Source organism: Amblyomma americanum, chromosome 5, assembly GCF_052857255.1.
Source record: "Amblyomma americanum isolate KBUSLIRL-KWMA chromosome 5, ASM5285725v1, whole genome shotgun sequence".
Classification (NCBI taxonomy): Eukaryota; Metazoa; Arthropoda; class Arachnida; order Ixodida; family Ixodidae; genus Amblyomma; species Amblyomma americanum.
The window spans coordinates 164,688,970-164,694,098 of NC_135501.1; positions in this window are offsets into that span (position 1 = coordinate 164,688,970).

Genomic DNA, 5,129 nt, shown 5'->3' on the forward strand with positions numbered 1-5,129 from the left:
GCCGCCGCGACCACGCGGCAAACCGGCGGGCACTGCCCCGATCGGGTGTGACGTCAAAAATACGTCACTGAATCGCGTCGGCAGACTCCGCCCATCTCGGGAAAGTTTCTGCGCGGAGGGAGAAACGAATAGAGGAAGAGAATCGGCTGGTGGAAAGAGACACGGAAAAGAACCGCTATTCGCCGCCCGTCGCTAGAGGGCGATCGGATCAGATGTCGCGGCGCGTCGCGTTTCACGTGCACGCGTGGCGGCGCCGATCAAATTGACAAACAAATCGCCCGCTCTCCCTCTCGTTGCGTGACGAAGGGAGGAAGCCGCACCTGGTGCTTTCCACTGTGTATACGTTCGCTTCACGCGTGGTTTCATCCCCGAGGTTCTGCGAAGGTGAATGAAAAAAAGTATAGACATTGTATGGAGAGTAGCAGTATGAGTTTTGTCGCGTTTGAGAAACTGAAGGGTTGTTTATGCCTAATGGCTGCGTAGTTTTCCCCTGCCCTCCTGACCCAGTCTTGACAGAAAAACGCGCAAAACCGAACGTCGTCACGCAGTACCTAACAAGAGGTATTTGACGCCTGCAAACGGATGCTCGAGTATGCGCCTTTCGTTGTCGGTCGTCCGGAAGATGTTGCAAGCTTTTACGAGTTTCGTTTTCAGCTAGAATGTTCCGGGTCTGGCCATGCACTTTTACGTAGCATCACGGAGGCGTGCGAATTTTGAGAATTCCGAATATTCAGTGGAATAGCTGCAGTTTATAAATACCGGAAAAACGGTTAGCATGAGAGCGTGAGATTAAAACCAATTAGTGTTAATAACGTTCAGGGCATTCAATGAGTTTTAGTAGCAGAAGTAAACGAAACCGCTCTCATCAGACAGCTTTTTAGTACCCACAATTGTGCATATATCCACCACTATTCTGCCAGCGTTGCAATAAAAATATTGTTTCAAAAGGGGCTGCATACAATTGCTTGCATGTAAAAAAAAACTCCATGAATTATGCACAAATGTAACAATAAGCAATTACTCATTCACGCTCCACAATTAACATATGACACGTTTGTGAGGCGATACCACAGTAAGCTCCGTCACAATTAAAACGAATGCAACTTCGAGTTTAGTGATTGCAACACTCCCAAATTTCTGGCTACAAGTGAATATTCGTAGATGACCAGATAATATAACGTTCTTTCTGGTTTATGGGGGCTTAATACGTCCCAAACCGACTCAGGCTGTGGAGGGACACCGTAGTGAAGGGCTCCGGAAATTTCGAGCACCTGGGGTTCTTTAACGTGCACTGACATCGCTCAGTATACGGACCTCTAGAACGTTCTTTTATCGAATACAAGATGCTCGACTCGCGTACGAAGTGTTAGACTTACTCACGGCTCTAATAATTTACAAACAATGTTCTCGCTGGAACCTGTTCCGACTCGCGGAAACCTGCTGACCGGGAAACCCGGAGGGCTCGTGAGATAGAGCTGTCCACTGATATCATACCGTTCCTCGAAGCATAGCACACAGTCATGTGAACACAGTCACCCTTCCCCCTTGGATGACCCACGGTCATTCCAAGATCTTCCTACACTGTCATTCAGCTCCGCATTCCCGATGGAGCGGTCGAACTCCGCCCCTTTCCGTCGGCGCTACGCGGCCAACTTGGAGCGGCCTCGGCACTTAACGCGGCCAGCATCACGGCGCTGGAATGTCGGCCTTCGTTACGAGCAGATGTGTGTATACTTCGTTGCCGTCGCGACCTAGCGAACTATGTGTCGCAGCAGGCGTTGCCGTTGATGTCGTGTTTGCTCTCCGCTAAACTCCGGGCTAGCGTGCCAGCGAGCTTTTCAGCCGCGACGGCCGGGAATTTCGATGCGTTCGTTGTGCCGGTTCTCTCGGCGCGTCTAGTTTCGTAATAGCGACGATGTTTCGCTCCGCACGCTCGACTGCGTCGTAGCGGATTGAAAAGCTGGGCGAGACCTGTCAGCCGTGTGCTTCTCACAGCGCTTGGTCCTTCTGCGCCTCTATACAAGCTAGGCCATTCTAGACGCGGAATTACCGCTGCCTCACAGAATAGACTGTGCCTCCCCCACCCCCACCCCCTCCCCCGTTTAATCACATCACTTTCGAAACTCCCTGTGCAATCAACCTTTATAAATATAACAAACCGACTGCTCTATTTTAAGAACTCGCAGATTATCGCGTCCTCTATGGAGAATTTTAAAACTTATTATGCGAATTATTAAGTTATAAAAACGCGTTCATAGTTAGGAAACAGTCTAGCACATGGTGTGCTTATCTACCATTTTCGAAAATTTAGTCTCGGCATATGTTCGTATATAGACCGGGGTGTCTTGATAAGACAGCAGTGGCGCTAAAAACGGACGAAAGAATCTAGAACACACAAGCGCTAGACGACAACTGCTGATGTCTAGCGCCTTGTGTTGTCTTCTATCATTTCTTCCCTGCTTTTAGCGCTACCACTATGTCCTATAAGCCTAAAACACCAAGTAGTTCAGCTTTCTGCCTTAAATATCTTGAGAACTCTGGTGCGAAGTGCGCAGCTTTGTGCCTTACTTTTATCTCGAGAACTGGCGCGAAGTGCGCTTTTCATTCCACCAGTGCCGCCATCTGGTGGCGCGCGCGGTTGTCTTCAGAACTCGCGGTCGTCGCCTTTTCGCCGCTCTTTTCTGTGCTTTCCCTTCAGCTCGTACGAGGCGGCGACGAAGCCCCGATCCCGCGCTGACGTAAATCAATAATAAGCTTTCCGTCGCGCGCAAGACGACGACAGCGGGCGAGGTGCGGCCGTATGTGTGCGTTGTGAGTCACTGCCGCACGCTTCGCTCTCTCGGGCAACGCGCGCAGCGCTGATGCGGCGTCGCGAATTAGCCAGGTTGAGCGCTGAGACTCGCGACAGCAGGTGCTGTAGGGAAACAGTGTTGCTGGCTGGCTGCGCATGGCACGGCTCGCAGCTCAGGCCAGCTCGGCTCGGGTAAAAACAATGACGAAAGGAAAGGGGGGGTGCAGCTAGGTTGAAAATTGAGCGCCCGCTTTATCTGTTGACCCGCCGCGGTGGCTCAGTGGTTAGGGCGCTCGACTACTGGTCCGGAGTTCCCGGGTTCGAACCCGACCGCGGCGGCTGCGTTTTTATGGAGGTTTTTATGGAGGAAAAACGCTAAGGCGCCCGTGTGCTGTGCGATGTCAGGGCACGTTAAAGATCCCCACGTGGTCGAAATTATTCGGAGCCCTCCACTACGGCGCCTCTTTCTTCCTTTCTTCTTCCACTCCGTCCTCTATCCCTTCCCTTATGGCGCGGTTCAGGTGTCCGCCGATATGTGAGACAGATACTGCGCCATTTCCTTTTCACCAAAACTAATTATTATTATTATTATTATTATTATTATTAATATTATTATTATTATTATTATTATTATTATTATTATTATTATCTGTTGTCTTTGCTTGTGGAGTTTACTCCTGCTGGTGTAGCTAATAATTGGTTTTTGGGGAAAGGAAATGACGCAGTATCTGTCTCATATATCGTTGGACACCTGAACCGCGCCGTAAGGGAAGGGATCAAGGAGGGAGTGAAAGAAGAAAGGAAGAAAGAGGTGTCGTAGTGGAGGGCTCCGGAACAATTTCGACCACCTGGGGATCTTTAACGTGCACTGACATCGCACAGCACACGGGCGCCTTAGCGTTTTGCCTCCATAAAAACGCAGCCGCCGCGGTCGGGTTCGAACCCGGGAACAGCGGGTCAGTACCCGAGCGCTGAAACCACTGAGCCACCGCGGCGGGGCTGGTGTAGCTGCAGTTTTTGTTTTATGCCGACAAAAAATAACGAATATATGCCGAAGTTGTGGTTACTGTATACGGGCGGAACTTCAACGTGGACTCCAACCAAGCTGGGTTCTTTGGTGAATGATGCTTGAGATTAGAGCGGTCAGAGAAAAATCCAGATGAAGAAATCGCACTTGTTACAGCAAGCCCTGTCGGAAAAGAGCGATTGCAACTTTCGGAAGCATAAACTGGAACAGATCGTAAACTAAGCGGAACTTTCGATAACATAATCGGAACTTACTGGAAACCAATTAGCGCCAATCGGATTCCACGTGGTTGAAATTATGTTTCAGGAAGGCGGCCGTGTGCTGTGCGATGTCAGTGCACGTTAAAGATCTCCAGGTGGTCGAAATTATTCCAGAGTCCTCCACTACGGCACCTATCTCTTCCTTTCTTCTTTCACTCCCTCCTTTATCCCTTCCCTTACGGCGCGGTTCAGGTGTCCACCGATATACGAGACAGATACTGCGCCATTTCCTTTCCCCCAAACCAATTATTATTGTTAAGTTCTTATTGTTATTTTTGACTCGGAGACGATAAGTGACTGTCGGGTGTGTGCTTGGTTTGTTTTTTAAGTGTGGAGAAAAATCTGTCACTACTGCAGTGTCGGTCCCCAGGAACGACAAGAATTTATGTGGTGCCATGATTGGGTGTGGCGGTATTTATGACAATAATTTCTAACTGCACACATTTTTTAATGACATACTTAATGAATTTCTTTTGTCACCACAAGAAAAAGAAGATGACAATATTGGCGCGTGTTGAGCAAATGGCGAAATCCATGAAAAGATAGCGTGAATATCAGTTCTTTAAAATATATTGCATTTTCTCCTCTTCCTTAATACCAGTTCCTTCACGGCGGGGTTCAGGTGTCCACCCTCTTTACTTCCACCACACCTTTGCTTTCCTTACGGCTACTGATAACTCCCTAAGCAGACTCTCTCTGGCTTCGGCGGTGCGATGACGCTCTTCTCCAGTGCAGAAATCTGAACACGAAAGGAGTAGAAAGGGGAGTAAGCTGTGCGCACTCCCTTTTATAAAAGGGAGTGTGCTACAGGACAGCTTACTCCCTTTTCACTCCCATTAGGAGTATCCTTGTTCAGTGTGTGTAGCCGAAAATTCCCTCAGGTATGCCAAAAAATCCACATATCTTCTCCCTTTGTCTCTGCAGCGCAGCTCGAAAAATCCAGCAGTCTTCGAAAAAAAAAAGCAAGAAACTTCGGGTCAAAAATTCTCTGAAACTCCGCGAAAATTTCCTTGTCGACAAATATCACTCCTCAGATAGATTTAAAAAATTA